The sequence below is a fragment of the Anoplophora glabripennis genome, unplaced genomic scaffold (genome assembly GCF_000390285.2).
Source record: "Anoplophora glabripennis isolate ALB-LARVAE unplaced genomic scaffold, Agla_2.0 scaffold585, whole genome shotgun sequence".
Taxonomy (NCBI): Eukaryota; Metazoa; Arthropoda; class Insecta; order Coleoptera; family Cerambycidae; genus Anoplophora; species Anoplophora glabripennis.
Window position 1 is genome coordinate 246,795 of NW_019416661.1, and position 17,193 is coordinate 263,987.

Genomic DNA, 17,193 nt, shown 5'->3' on the forward strand with positions numbered 1-17,193 from the left:
TTTCCAACCTCGTTATTTCATCTACCAGAATTTGTTGTTGCTAGCTAAAAATAATTGACCATAATCCGACCGGTTTGATTTATTTTCTAAGCACTCTATTGTCTTCTTATCGCGTTGCAAAGAAAATTACAGTAGCAGCAAAACGTCGTTTCCATTGGTATCTATAATTATAAATGTAATCAAGAAGCCAGACAGTGCAAATAGCCTTATTGGAGGCATTGAACGGGCGCCATGTAAACATCATGACGATAATTATTGTTGCGATTGATCGTTGAATGTTTTTTTTTTCGTATGTAGATTCTATTTCGCCTAGTTGTGTGAATTGCCCATCATATTAGCAAGCGTAACGAATTCGAATGGAGACATTGGTCTATAAAAAGGAGAGTTTTTTTGACGTTCCTACTTATAATATTATACTGAAATTTAATATAAATATAAATATTTCTAGGGAGTATAACATATTAGAAATAGCATCTATAAACATATCCATGACTACTTTTAGTGAGTTGTGGATTCATAATTCTTTCTGATAATGTCTTTTTCCCTATGATTGCGTATAATGAATTTGCAATTTTCAAAATATCCGAGAGAGTTTTTGCATATAAGTAGAAATGAATAATTTGTCTGCTGAACTGCTGTTGTTCACTACAGGACTTGAATATGATGTCAAAGCGGTCGATGGCACGGTAGTTGCAGTTTCAGCAGTTCCATTTTTCTCTTTTCCGTGACAGAAGTCCGTCGTAAATCGTGCTTGTACAGGAATCCAAATCCAAAACATTGACAACCTGGCCTGAAATTTTTCCAAATGTCTTTTTTCCAATTACAGTTGAACTGTATGCTTTTGGCTCCGATAATTTGGGAAAAATCTTTATATGATTGCTGGGCGCAAATAAAGGTGTTGTATAAGATTTATTTTCTTCAGTAATTATGGGTAATATACTAGGCACATAAATTAAGGGATATTTAAAAAATACAAAAATTTTGGGTGATTTTCAAAGAGCTTTGGAGGTAATACCTAGCAGAGAGAATAAAAAAAAATTGAAGCTTCAAGTGTCTAGTTTTCAGATCTGCAGTTTAAAATTTTTTAGCGTCAATAGTTTTTGAGTAATCATAAGAAAATTAACAGAAAAAAAAATGTAAATTTTTGTTTTTTATTTTTGAAAATATCTAAGGTAATTTCATCATAAAGCTCTTTTAGATAATTTAATTCTCTTCAATTTCTGTTCGATCAAAGCAAAAAAATCATTTTTGACTTTGGCAATCAATTACTCGGGAAATAATGGTTTTGAAAACCGAATTGTACCTATGTAAATTTTTCATTGCTGACACCCGTGTATATATGAAAGAATTTACCTTGTTGCGAATAAACGTCGACTCATCAACCGATAAAACTTGTTTCGCAAAATTTTTATTTTGCGATAGCTTTCAACAAAAACGAACATCTCGCAAGGTTCTATCTAATCTAAGAGTTGTAAAGCCAGAAGATGCTGTACAAGAAACGGAAAAACTGGTGTTCGTGTAATGTTTTTCATACATTCTAACAAGGAATTTGGCTGGTACTCGTACATCATCGGAACACGATCTGCATGACGATGCGAGCGATGTCTTTACAGCGTTTTGCTGGCATACGCCGTAGTTTGAATTTTTTTAATGTAACTTTCGTAATGCTATTTTAACTATAATAAAAAGTAAACCCGTCTATGTTTATTTTACTTTACTTAAATAAGAAATAATAAATTGTTATTGGTTCACATGATGTTCTGTTTGCTTTCCTAGTAAAAATTTGCAATTTGTTCATTAACAAGTAAAGTTTGATAGTTTTCTCTTTTTAATCTAATCTAAAGTAGGTATCTAATACTAAATTATGTATATGTAACAAGTTTAATATCGATAGTTCATGTCAATCAATTATAAAAACAATTTTATTTAATTATATGTTACCCCTTCAACTACTCCACTGAGGTTTAGGGATTTTCATTTGATATTACCAATTATGAATTGTTGGTTGCCTATGTTCAATGGTCACGTGGCTTATAAATATTTCTAAAGGCTGTAATAACCATTTAAAAGGAAAACTTCACTTTCATTGACACCTTACATTGACTTTTTATTGATGCTTTTTAATTCCTGCCATATACATGGTGAGCGAAATAAAGTTATTATTTTTATGCGCTTCTAAATCAAGTTATTCATACTTCCGCATGTAGAGAAAATAAATCTGGTATTAATTATTTCAAGATGATTAATATAACCATTGAATTGGTATTTTTCATTCAGTTTGCGTAGTGGAAATCCCTAGAAATGTAAATTAATTGAAATTAATTGCAGCGATCGGACCGTAATAAATGACTCATTCACTACTTAAGTCGTCTACCATATGAACAAATTATCATAAATGAAGGGAACACTTTTCTAGAATAATGGAATCTTTTTCTGACAAGTGCTTGTATTATTTTATTCCGAAAGTGTCGACTGTTTTAAAAGAACGGTTAACCTGGTACCCCCATAGATTATTTTTAATACATATGTTTGTTTTAAATGAGGTTATTTTATCAAGGACAGCCAATATGTTCTTGTTTTTTCCTTTCTTTTGAAGTAGTGATTAATTGTCAGTATTATAATTTTTGTACAATACATTGAGGACACTATAATTAAAAACTAATTCAACAGTGCCTGATTGTGACAAGTCGCTATGACAAACAAAATATGTGTGCAAAACAGATGAAGGTGAAATAAATGTCAACATTCACCGCGTCAAGCCACCAATAATATTGACCAAAAAAAGCAAAGAGTTTCTGATTTATTGTATATTGTAATCGTATTAACCGGAAATTGCCTGAATATATTTTAGTAATAGAGCTAGAAATGACTCATATTGCGTTTAACTATGAGCTAATTATGCTTAACTGGCCAGTGTTTCTCATAAATACTAGAAATTTCCTAAAAACGTAGTAGTGGAGGTACCTAAATGTCAGTTTAGAATTTCCCATAACTAGAAAATTATACTATTATCGACAGGAAGTTCATTAATTTCCTTACAATTAGTCTTAATTTTATTTTATAGTTATTTTCCTAACATGAAGAATTATACGCATTAGTATGTGACTTTTACTACGTTTACGTAAATAAATATATTTCCCATTGCTAGAAAGATTTTTGTTCTAAATGTTAAATCAGGGATGTACTAGGAAATCTTCTACAGTTATAAATTGTTTATTTTTGTTGCTCCAAATTTCTGTGTCTTCTCTATGGGGTTTTAGGGCTTATGGGGGTTTAGGATTTATAGGTTTTATGGTTTATAAGTTGGATTTATAGGTTTTCGAGTTTATTTTATTTTTTGGCTTCGGGATTTATGGATTTCGAGGTTAATTTTAGTTTTAGTCCCACCGTATATATGTGTATTTCAAGGCCCTTCCACGATAAATTGTTACAGTAGTTCCGATAATAGAACTTTATTGGCTTATTCTTTTCCTGGAATTTTATCTCGACAAATATTGAACCGACTGTACTTTTGGTTGATTCTCAACTTATTTAACAATAATTAGGTTGTAGATTGGTACCATACGACTCGAATCTCTTGATTTATCTCTTAGCGGAATGCTTGTATGCTGGGTTACAATGTACTATTACACTCATCAATAAATTGTTAATTATCTAGATTAAATCCGCCAGCATATTCCTATACCTATCTTTTTTTTCCTATGCAATAGTGATTTCACTTACTTTATTGGTAATTTTGTTCTGGAAACGACATGTAGAGAATGTGACTTTAGAATACAAAGCTGCAATTTAATCAGTTCTTGAAAATTGTACTTAAATAATTGTTTGTTTGGTTCATAATTAATGTTGCGGTTAAACTGATTTGTTGTAATGACTAATGGAAAAATTAATTAGAATTGTCGATTACCAGTTTATAAATGATGGCAGCATAGTTTTCTTCGCTCTAAGAGAAAAATTGAAACGGAAAACATGGAAGTAATAAAATTGTTTCAACCGTCAAATGAAAAAAAAAAATAATAATTTTATTTATTATATCGTAGGACTTCATTGCCACTGTCAGAACTGATTTACTCAACAAAAAGGAGTTATTTTTAGGCAAAAAATAGATGGTATTAAAAATATATTTACGTGCTCTCACTTGTTTATTAAATTCACAACCAGATGTGTATTGAATATTAGTTTTGATACTAAATATATTATCAGCTCTTATTATTTTTTTTCTGGCAATCTTTGGACCTAATGGATTTGCACCTTGTGTGGATATAATTTCTATTTACCATCTGCCTCCAGTGCTCCAAAAGTTTAATTTTACTGTTGTTATCGCATATTACGTTCATAAAACGAGTTCGTTATTGAAATTTTTAATGATGTTATACGGCACTGACTTTGACTTGGAATTTTTTTGGATGGCATGACAAAATTTAATTATCCGGTATTTCTGTTGCCGTGAAAAACATCGTCGTGTAAAATCTGGTCCCCATTCCGTAAATATTATCGTATTAATGTAATCAGAATGCTAAATTAGGGATTAACATGAATATTTGCTTGAAAGGGCGCTAATTTAATTTTTCCATAAATATTTATTTTGTTAACACGTCGATTTAGAAGTCGAAGGTATATTCTGAATTTTCTCCGTGGATTTCTTTTTCAATTACGCTTTTTGATTGGGAATTTCAGCCACACTTTTTAAATAAATTAAAAATTATGGAGAATATCTTTTTCAGTGTCATAATTAATTATCCTCTTCGTTATACTCATGTAATGGTTGTTTAGATGTAATTCAGTTAGTTATTAAATGTATCATGTTTTTGACATGATTTTTTCAAAATTCGTAAAATATTTTGAAATTAATAACACGGATGAACCATCGTTAAATTCCAATTTCAATATGTAGTATACAACTGAGATCATTCGTCAGTTGAACCACCAGACCTATACCGGTTCCGAGCATATTGGTTCTCAGTAGAATGCTGTAGATGAGACGACCGATGAACAATATTAATAATTACATAATTCACAATGTAAATGAAGCTTACTTAATTTTATTAAAATCACTAGAAGTGATATTTTAGAAACCTAAAGAACCCCGCACAAAATGAATGGAAATTGGGTCCCGCTAGATTTGGCTGGAATTGTTATATGTTATAGTTCTCGACATTCCGATGAAAAGTTGTCACGGACCCAAAGTGATCCTATGGATAGTTTCAGAGATATAAAGGGGTGAAGTGATTTTGGCTGTAGGACTGAGTAAGCTTCACGAGGTTGAAGTTGATGGATTCAAAAATTGAGGCATGTAATGACTTGACCAGTAGGTACAATGCTTTTGGGATCGCTGAACCTGAATTCTTCGATAGCTTAGCTATTTAAGGTCGCCTGGAAGTCAGGTAAAGGCAGTTTCAAGGTCAAACTGAAGAAAAGACTTGTATTGAATTTTGACCAGTGAGTGTATAGGTCTTTGTGCTCGCAGAATCTGAATTTGGAGCTAGCGTAACCCTAAAGGTCACCTTCAAGTCAATTCAAGGTCATTTCAAGATGAAACTAAAGACAAGGCTTTTATTGATTTTCAACCAGTGTGTATATAAGTTTTTTTGGAGGTGGAACTGAATTTGGGGATAGCTTAGCCCTACAAGGTAATATTTAGGTCAAGTCAAGATCATTTCAAGGTCAAAGTAAAGAAAAGGCCTTTCACGAATGTTAACCTATAAGTACGTATGAATTGTCAGTGTTGCAAGAAACAACTACTCCGAGAGCTATATGTCCCTACCGGCATTGAATTATACTCGCAACACCTAGTGCAACAGCTTCCTACTGTAGCCATTTGAATGGCACAGTATGGGAGTCCGCACGACAGATGGAGCCATTTGCGCTCCCGCGTACAATGTAAGTATGTATGCTTGGAAGGTCGCTGAACCTTAATTCGGGGATAGCTTAGCCCTATAAGGTCACATGCGAGGCTTGAATTGAGATTAAGTCAAATTAAGTGACCGTGACTTGATTTCCAGGTGACCTTATAGGGCTAAGCTATCCGCGAATTCAGGTTCAGCGACCTCAAAAGCAAACATACTTACAGGTTAACATTCGTGAAAGGCCTTTTCTTTACTTTGACCTTGAAATGATCTTCACTTGACCTAAATGTGACCTTGTAGGGCTAAGCTATCCCCAAATTCAGTCCCTCCCCTCGATAAACTTATATACATACGCACTGGTTGAAATTCATGAAAAGCCTTTTCTTTAGTTTCATCTTGAAATGACCTTGAATTGACTTGAAGGTGACCTTTAGGGTTACGCTATCTCCAGATTCAGATTCTGCGAGCCCAAAAACCTATACACTCACTGGTCAAAATTCAATACAAATCTTTTCTTCTGTTTGACTTTGAAACGACCTTTATCTGACCTCCAGGTGACCTAAGATAGCTAAGCTATCCAAGAATTCAGGTTCAGCGATCCCAAAAGCATTGTACCTACTGGTCAATTCATTACATGCCTCAGCTTTTGAATCCATCAACTTGAAACTTCGTGAAGCTTAGCTCAGTCCTACAGCCAAAATCACACACTTCCCCCCTCTATATCTCTGAAACTATCCATAGGATCACTTTGGGCCCGTGACAACTTTTCAGCAGAATGTAGAGAACTATAACATATTACAATTCCAGCCAAATCTAGCGGGACCCAATTTCCATTAATTTTGTGCGGGGTCCTTTATTTTTAATATGTCTTCTCAAAAAATTCAATGAGGGTAAAATAACCCCGAATAATTCGTATTTTTTACCAATAAACATGAAATAAAGCGAGAATTTAATAAAGTTAATACACGCTACTAAACGAATCAGTCATTATCGTAAAGTCGTTCTAGCGGCGCCAGACAGTCATATGAGTACGATCTGTTATTGATAATAAAGCCAATATCTATTATACGGAACGTATTTCTTGGTAGGTAAACGATTTTGTAATAATAGATGCCCATTTTATAAATCGATTGTGTACTTAAAAAATTACAACGGCGATTAGCTGCCAATTGGGATTTTCCAGTTTTTTTTTGTTGTTTATGCGTAAAATTGTTAGAGGCAGTGGCACGCAAAGGATATTATCAATTTATTATATTATGTTTAACGGTGCCCAAGCTGTTCATTTCACATTTCCGTTAAAATCATAAAAGATGAAATAAATTAATTTTATTTCATTAAAAGCCTTCTTATGTTATTAAAACATCAATTATAATAATAATAACAGTCCATATAATTGTATGGGCTGAGTATGCATCCAGAATATTTTGTCATGGACATTTAATTTCATTAACAACTCTTTCAGTCACTGTTGCAGTTCACGTAAGTATGTTTTACTTCGTTTTTGAATTCTGTTATCAAAAGGCATTCAACCCATTTTATCATTTAATAAATGTACGATTTTAAGTCAAATATTGTGTTGTGTAATGAAATTGTTCGTCTTACCCCAAGAAAAACTTTTAATACTATGAAAGACAGACATAATTTAAAGATATACTGAAGTCTGCTACTAAAAACATGACATACAAAAATTAAAAATGTTGAAAACTTAATTATTGATGATAAAGTAATATTTTTTCGACGGAAAAGTCACAAAAATGAACCTATTTGTATGTATCAACTGTAACGTTTCAGGGCCATTCAAATATGCAAAACATCTAGTTCCAATTTCAGACTTTTAAATTATTTGCATTGCTTATGCAATAGTACTACACAAAAAACAGACGCAAAACACTCATTTTGAAGAGTAAAACGCGATGTCTTTAAAATCTGAATTTGTATAATTATAATGGAGTCGTTGAATTTATTACTAGTGGAAGATTTTTCTCTGGGACTCGACAGTATAATGCAATTAATGTTTAGTTACAATAATATGTTCAAAAAATAAATTAACAGTTTCCGACATTATGTTATCAGAAATAGTAATGGACTAACATTAATATATATTGTAGATAAATGTTTAAGATAAGTAATTACTAACATATTCATTAATATTTATATGTTTACTTACCACACGAGTTTGGCCACGCTTCATTAAATCTGTCTACAAACAGGAGTTTAGTACAAGATACTAATTTTACGAATTCGACTTTGAATTTTGTCGTTGTATTTCGTCAGCATTAAATATTTCATGTCTATTCACTTTAAAAATAATCTCATGTGACGAAAACCTGCTGATATTTTGTTATTAATTAACTCATGTAATTAATTGTAAACTTGGGATCGATTGTGCCATGGTGACACACGTCTCAAATGCTTGAGACCTTATAAGTTTACCTTCCAAACATGCAGTAAATTATTGAACTAATCGAAACTAACCTGTCAGAAACAATTACTACAAACATATAGAGGCCAATCCAGAAGGATTCGGAAATGGTCAAGACGGCAGAGCCGAGCTCCGACCTTAACAGGACCGCGCAAGAGATCCAATAGCGGAGATGTCCCTGCCTGTGACCAAACGTCGACCCAATTCATCGACAGAGTTATAACCAATGTACGGATACCTGGCCAGAGTTTGTACTCTCTTCAACTTTATGCTTTGTTTGTGTCCTGTGTTGTATTGTATTATTAATCCAAAATAAAAATACATATTCGACTTTATTTTAAAGAATCACCAACGAGCTCAAAAATCGCATATATAGTTCCTCGAGCCGCCTAGGTCCGTCCTACCTACAGGGAAGACCCTCAGGGGTGCCCAGCTCTAAAGTTGCCACACACTAGACATCCTACGAGGTGCAATGAGCAAGCTGATCAAGCTTGCAGATACTATACGGAGAACTCAAATTACTAAACTTTGGTGCTTAACCACAACTTAAAACAGACACTAGAGTCGCAGATTCGCAGTACTAAAAGAATAAAACAGTGAAAGACAATTCAAAGGGTCAGTTGAAACCCTCAAATCTTGAACTAAAAGCAGTTTAGAACTCGTCACCAGTGGAGTAAGAACGAGACTGGAAATTCTCTTATCGGTGATTGGGTCCCAGCACCGTAGGTAAAAATAAAGCCAGTCAAGTCTTTCCATACATGCTTAAAGATGAAATTACACGGCGCAGTTCGATGGGCCAACGCCCAAAAGCTCTGCGGCCAATCAAAATTACCCTACGTCCAATTTAAATTCACGACATGGCGCCCAACGTGGGGCTATGTCATCTATTGAACTGACGACCTCCCTAAATCCACGACCTAGATGTAGACCATAGCGAGGACCGTAGCTTAAAACTGGAGGTACTATCGCTTTTCTCGATGTTTTCTCCTTGCACTGAAATGCCGGAATTGACCTTTAGACATAATTGTTGGATAACGCTTATACACGCACCCGTTTGTTTTTCTTGGAGTTAATTCTGTTTGCAAATACTCACATTAAAAACAAATAAGAATTTCTGTTTGTCGTTGATAAAGGCATAACAAGGAAGTCGATGGTCTTAAGTCGTGTCGTAAATAGGCATTAAATATATTATGTATGGTATTTCGCTGCTATCAGTACACCGAATAAACATATTAATTATATTGTTATTCCTATAATTATCTGTACATACACAGTTCTAAAATACATCTGTATCTTTTATTTGTTAATTTTATTTGATCGGCAAATTAAGTTCGGGTGGGTGTGGCGTAATAGAAAATTTAGGCAGGATTTGCGTAGCAATTTTTGTCGTCGGGTCATACTTGAAAGTATACAAGGAATAGAAAGAGATATTGTTTTGGCATTTGAAACAGATCTTTAATCATCCAATTTTTAAGATACAGTAAATAATATAAAACAGCACTTGAGCATTACAGTTGGACAAGACCCATCAAGTAATGAATAATACAAACAAAAATATAGAATAGGTCTTTTGTATTTTGTTTAAAATACTTCCTTGCACTTGTAATTGAGGTAATAAGCAGCCAGATTCTCTAAGTTGAGACAAGTTAAATTAATTTGGGTATAGTACATAATCTAGGATATATATTTTTACCCCCATCAGGAAAATTTGTAATCGTAACATGAAACTGTCGCATGAAATCGTAGCAAGAAAATGAATTTGTCGACCAGACAGACAGTTGACCCATTTAGAGTCCGCCGCCTTTCAAGTTCATTAGAACATCCACGTGTGCTACTGTACAGCCTTGAGTACTTGTGAAAGAGAAAACAATTTAATCAAATTATAGTTACTTAGTTATATTTCAGTAATTTTTTTATTGGTGAAGGTTTCATAATTTTACACGATTTTTTGCAATGAAAACTGTACCTTTTTGAACTTACACCAACAGCATACCATCTTTTTTTATAGTTAGCAAAAATGTGTATACTTTTCATTGGCAATTCGATTGGAAACGCGGAAAAATTATTTATTCAATTGCAAGTTTACAACCCTTTGGGTCATGGTTTTCCGATGGATTTTTATTTTGAATTTCCATTTGAAACACGTGGCAGCCTGACCACAATCGTAGCAAAACATACCTTCTGCGTATAACTGAAGACTCATGTTTTCATGGGAAACACCCGGGATGATTCTCTTTGCTTCATGACAATATCCGCATTGTGAAGCCCTTTGAAAGGCATACTAACTAAATGGGTGTTAAATAGAAGACGATAAAGAAAATGCTATATTATTGATGACACTATTAGATGTTTTTTGCACGCTCAGGTAATTAGACAGCTTTACTGAATTTGTTGAGACATTTGTAAGTGACCTTTGCAAACTAGCGATCGGTAAGTGATTACTTACCAATCATAAGGCGGTAAGTAATCTAACAAATGTAGAATTTTAAAAATCAATTTTTATTAAAGAAAATTAAAGTTGAACAATTATTAAAATTTATCGGAATAGAAATCAGGTTTAAAACAATGTTCTCTTCTGATGATGCTATCTATAGTTGCTGCATATTTTGTAATAACACTCTGGTGTGCGATAACACTTTCTGTCACCCGTAGAAAATTTCCAGTAGAATCTTGTTTGAAAATAGATATTTATTTTCCACAGTCTTCGAAATATCCCTCAGCTACAGAGGACGAACGCCACCCACCGTGTCTTTAAGGACCTAAAATATCTATTCATTGGTTTACTAGGATAAATAAACGAGCTGACTGTCTGTTTTGGTCGTAGTGCTAGATATTTTTTATAAAATTCCAAATAATTAACTGCCTCATTTCCTTGATTTGTTGCTGTAAACGTTCATGATATATGCGTTTTAGTGCCGAGAATATTTACTACGCACCTTTATCTTCAATGTCATTAATGTCATGAGGTTCCGAAAATTTTTACCATTATTCTTTGAGTAGAATAATTTTTTTAATTTTTTGTTCATTGTTTCTTAACACCTGCTACAGTTAAAACGAATTTATATTTTAACAATTTTTTGGAAATAAATTTTTGAATAATAAAAAACTTTTTGTTCTAAATTTGAATAAAAAATTACAAGTATTGTCTATATGTTACTCTTTACAAATAAGGATGTCCTTCTATTTTTACAGGTATTTATGCTTCGGACACCCACATGAACTTAGAAGTTTCGGCATCTATATGGTAAAACAAAAATCAAACGGTCGTGGTAGATGACCAAAGATAGTCACTACACACTTAGGAACTCACAGTACATTGAACCAAAAATTTCAATCTGGATCTGGATAAATCCAGTACTACATTTAGGAACTAAGATAAATTAAAGATTAATTATAGCAACAAAAAGCAAGTTGATAATGATATGATGACGTCCAATCTAGTGCTTACCTGACACACCTGGTCAAACATAGTGCGGTTGAAGTCTCTAGAGTCTTACAAATAAATATAATTGAAGTGGTTTTATGTTTTTTTCCAACGTCAGTCTTTTTGTACAATAGACTTCTCGTAGTGAAAGCTTGGAAAATGGACTTGTAGATTAGCGTCTTCATAGCTGAATTCAAAGCATATTTTTATACTTATTTTTAGAATACATTACTACTTATAACTAAGAATTCTTGTATTTTATCTATTAAAATTATTTATTTACCGCGCACACTTTAATTTTTTTGTTATGTATCTATGAGTAAATAAATGATGTAAATAAATCTAATAGCACTGTTGTAGTTCGTATTTTTATGGATTGTTTATTTTCGTTCAGTTTTTGAGCAAAATGAATTGCGTAAGTTGTTATTCAATAGTTTTATTTTTACTTTTTAAAATGTTATTGTTGGGAAGGCCTAAACCTCAAAGAAATAACATTGAAGTAAATATTTACAATTTGGTACTTCCTACCATGCATTTAATACACACACCCATATATTTATAAAAAATATGTAAAACTTTTAAAACTCCTTCAGAATTGTTTGGCCCTAAGTATGTATGTATTTGTGCAAACATATGGGGCTTTCCAAACTAGCTTGTCGTCAACTTGTGCAAAATACAAGTGTAAGAAAGGTGGGGCACCATATAAATTATAAAGTATATATTTCTAATTGTTCATAATATACTATTTTAGTAACATTTCAGTCTCCATTTGAGACTGGAAATTATTACATAATCATAAATCTAGAAATGTTTTGTTTGTTCTGGATATTCCCCAAGTGTTAGGTACTATGTATGCAGATGACTCCGAATAAATGAATTGTAAACTTTATGAGCAGGAGTTTATAGTGCTTATTTTGTGAATGAAGTGTATGTGAATTTTCTTTCTTAGCATGTGAGTAGAAAACTTATTATTTTCTCAAAAATTGCTCTTTTTACATGTTGTAGTAAATAATTTTTTTCCAATTATTATCAGAGTCTCCAGCAATGTATGAAATCCTCTATTTTTAATGATTTTTAGACGTCATTGTTGCTCGTATAATCAAGGATTGCACAATTTCATTTAAAGAGGCCAGTTGCTAATGCTATGCTGTCAGTAAATATTGACATACTACAGTTGGCCCACTTGATCAATATTTATCAACTGTACACTTCTCGTGACATGTCGGACAAAGAAAATCTTACATAGTTAAAATTTTGTTAACATTATTACCGTAATGGAAAATGTAAGCCAAACATAAACATTTTACTGTACTTTTATATCTTTGATTAGATCATACATATATCCAATAATGGCAACCCTGAAAAAATGAACCAATATTTGTATTTGTCGATGCCTGAAAATATATGTTCAATACACTATTTTATAGTGTTTTATATAAGTGCGAAAAGACGCACAATATTTTCTTATTTGTTCCTTCATCTCTCTACTCAGACTGTATCAATCGCTGTCTATAAAAGTCGTCCTCTAATCCTTTTTAAACATGATATTCACGCTCAATTTAATAAAACTGCAAAAGATAACGCTACAAGTTATTTATCCGTCTATTGGTTACACCTTATCAGTACCTCCAAATAGTGACGCTGTATAGTATGCTATGACGAGGCCTGCTAGTATACTATAAAGTTACTACTTAACGACTGTGACGTTTCGTTCTCGTCGTAGTATGCTAACGGTTTGGTTTGTTTTTACTCTTTCGCTGGTCGCTTTTGTTTCTTTACTTGAACGGCGGTTCACGAATCCTTATTGAGTGTGTCCACAATTTGTTGTGTTTACGTAAAGCAATTTGTTGGTGGTTGTCTAATTGGTAATGCTTTATTGCTAAAATGTATCCATAAAAGAGTATTTTTTTTTCATTGATAATGCAAGTGACTGGAATAATAAAAGCACAAATTCTTAATAAAAAATGACACTTTCCTGATGCTAGTTTTCATGTAGGCATCTGTTTTATGATACAGGATATCAAAATTCTAATTAAAAAAATATTTTTATTAATAACAAAAGTGTTGTCTTTTAACGCATTTGGTACTTTACCCAATGCCGGCACATTATTTGTACAATTTTTATAAACAAAATCGAAACGTGAACTTCTTTGAATATGTGATATCGACCCATTTAACATTTTTGTAATTTCCCTTAAACGCCGAACTAAGCTTTATTCTTGGATGGTATCGATTGAGATGTGTTTCTGATAAACGTTTTTTTTTATTCAAGTGTTTGTCTTTAGCACAAAGTACGTAGTAGTGGACATTTATAAAAACAAATTGCGGAAAGTTGAAATTATAAATTTCTCGTTATATTTTGTCCTCTCTCATTAATATAAACTAAGTGAAGGTGGTAAACATTTATAATTCTTAATATTTAATATTGTTTCTTACGTTTATCTTGTTTTCTGACATCCAATATTGGAATTCAACTATCTAATCTCGATTATGATGAGTCTAATTTCTTAAGTCAGATTAACTATATTAAGAGAACATTTAACGTAAACTCTTGCTAAAATCGATAATTAAACCATTTTTTTAAACGTCTAGCTTTAAGCCTAAAGTAAACAAAAATATACCTATTGCATATCCGACATTTTATGAGTGAAAAATATAATCCATGGTTATTATTGTTTTTATCTGAAGATGGGGAAATTGATCCCGAAACGATCGTAATAAAAAATTTTTTATAAAAAATTTGTTTTACAACAAATTGTGACCTGTTCCCCCAGTAGTAATAATTTTTTACAACTGTCTTTATCAAAGGTGATAATAGAACAGCAAGAATACGGGGTATTTCTTTGAATGATTATATTATTTAACAATATAAATATACATATATCAGAGATATCTTCTTTTAGTTTTTATTTTGGATAATTCTTCATTGCCAGTTATTGTTGTTTATTAGGTAGTTAAAAAAATATATTTCAATTAGTTTTGTACCTTTAGAATATTGTAAAAAATGCCAGATGTAATAAAAAATGTATGTTCAAAAACATGGGTATACAGGCTGTCTACTATAAGAGGGCCACTCCTATGAATCTCGCTTAATACCTATACGACGCACGTCAAAAATCTTTATATGTTTTCAGTAGCATTTTTTGAGGCCTTTATGCTTGTAAAACCAAATTAGAGATCCATCCAGACATCAATTTTGCAATGAAATTTTATTCAAATACATTTTCTCTATCTCTTAAAATAAAATAGTTAGAGGGCCCTAAACATTCGGTACTATTCCGGTTTTTTTATGATTACTGATAAAGTTGGCCACGGATCTCAAATTTGTTTTTACAAGCATCAAGGCCTCAAAAAATGCAACAAAAAACATGATTTTTGACGTGCATTGTGTATTAAGCGAGATACATAGGAGTGGCCCTCTTATAGTGACAGCCTGTATATAAGTTTATCATAGTTGCTGTGTTGCTTATTTGCTATTGTCAGGACTGATTTTTTTTTAAATTGGTTAACATAAACCACCATAACAGATAGACCACATTATTGGAGCTTGTAAAAAGGCTGCACAGACGAATACATTTAACGAAGAAATGAAAGTTTCGTGGACAGTCAAAAATTGTTAAATGTAAAGCCAGTTTTAGAAAATATATTTAATCAAATATCAGAAGAATATCACCCTGTACAGTTTCACTTATATGAGGGACTGTGGAGTTGTTAATAATAATTCATGAAAATAAACTATACCTATAAAAAACTTTACATAAAAAGCTAAGAATTCTTCAAAAAGATGGTAACTTTTATTTTTCCATCATAATTTTCTCCAGATTTTAAGTCTTTAAAAAATAAGCCTGCCCAAACTTGTAAAAATTGAATCAACAGATATTTATTTGATGTACTGTAAAGGTAAGAGCGCTATTTACAATTTTAGAAATGGTGTCTTTTGAATGAGGAGATAAAATCGGGGTATTATCAACCTGCTCCCCTTTCTGTTTGTTCGCTTGGTTTGTTTTGTATGCGGATTTGTTTATTTTACGACACACTTTCTATACTCTACTTAAAATTTGTAAGGAATCTCATATCGAGGTTGTAGGCATTGAACACAAAATTCACTGTAAATATTAAAGCAATAAGCGCTACGGTTGACAGCTGTTAACTCTTTAAAATTCATGAGAATTTGATTAATATTGTTGCTTTTCAAACATTACGCTGCTTGTTTTTCACATTTTTTTATTCGTATAAAGAAAAAATAGAACTCTACATCAGAATTATTCAAGAATTATTCTTTTACTCAATTTTTGGAAGTTATAGAAAATTATTGCCAGCACCTAGACATAATTTTGATATTTATGCACTAGGGCAATGTGTGAAATGGTTTAATGAAGAAGGTACAACTATATACAGGGTGTTAGTAAATAAGTGCGACAAATTTCAGGGGGTGATTCTACATGAGAAAATAATGGCAGTTTGCTTATAAACGTGTGTTCGCAAATGATTCGTTTTGTGAGATACGGGGTGTCAAAGTTTTTCTTAAAAACAGACGATTTAATTTATTGCTCTGAAACCGGTCGAGATGTGCAAATGAAATTTCGTGGGTTTTAGGAGGTAGTTATTGCGCATTTTTTGACACGCAAATAAGAATTTTATGTTCATCATTGGCGCGCGTACGGGTAATAATCTCAATTTTTTTAAAGAAAAAAATGGTACGCCACTGAGATATTACAAATTAAAAATCATTTTTAAATTTCCTCGTTCAATTTGTGACAAAAAATCTCTCTTGCCTTTTCTTCGTTTGGGGCGCCGGCGCCGTTTTGATGCAAAAAATAAAACATCTTAACGCGTATTTTTTATGTCTTTAATACATTACCTAGCAGGCTATTGTCAACATTTGTCTGTTAAATACGAATATTTTTAAGAAATGTCAAATTACCGTTTCGTCATTATTAATTTATTAAGCTTTTAGTTTGCTATAACATTAGTGTTAATAAGTAATTAATTTTTCTTTTATCGAAAATAATGGAAAATTTTACAAATGCGGAATTGTCAGACATGCATTTGTAAAATGCATGTCTGACATGCTCGAAGTAATGACATGGTCGAAGTAATGGAAATGGTCGGCAAGCTCGACGACTGTATGCTAAGTTGTATCCAGGACGTAGGGTACCTCATCACACAATATTTGCTCGTCTTCATCGTTTGCGCGAAAATGGTTCATTTAAGAAACAAACGGTTGAGTGTGGGCGCCCTCGAGAATTACGAACTGTGCAACTAGAAGAGGCAGTTCTCGAGTTAATTGCGGAGTCATCTGAAACAAGTACTCGAAAAATTGCCAATATATTGAATGTAAGCAACTTCACTGTATTTAAAATTCTTAAAGAACAGCAATTGTATCCGTTTCATATTGAACGTGTGCAAGCTTTACTACCTAGAGACTTTTTTCCGCGCCTATTTTTTTGCCAATGGATTAATCATCAAATCGCTCAAATTCCTAATTTTTTAAATGCCGT

At 32.4% G+C, this 17,193-nt stretch overlaps 1 protein-coding gene across 3 annotated transcripts in view; it reads left to right on the forward strand.

Moving 5' to 3' along the window:
- Positions 1 to 17,193, forward strand: part of LOC108913166 (nuclear factor of activated T-cells 5) — a 223,322-nt gene that overhangs the window by 165,747 nt on the left and 40,382 nt on the right. The window contains exon 1 of one of the 3 annotated variants that reach the window (XM_018718655.1): positions 12,473 to 12,644. The exons of the other annotated variants lie outside the window; for them this stretch is intronic. The gene's annotated coding sequence lies outside the window, so the exon portion shown is untranslated. Of the gene's footprint in view, positions 1 to 12,472; positions 12,645 to 17,193 lie in introns of those variants that run through there. 3 annotated transcript variants of the gene reach the window in all.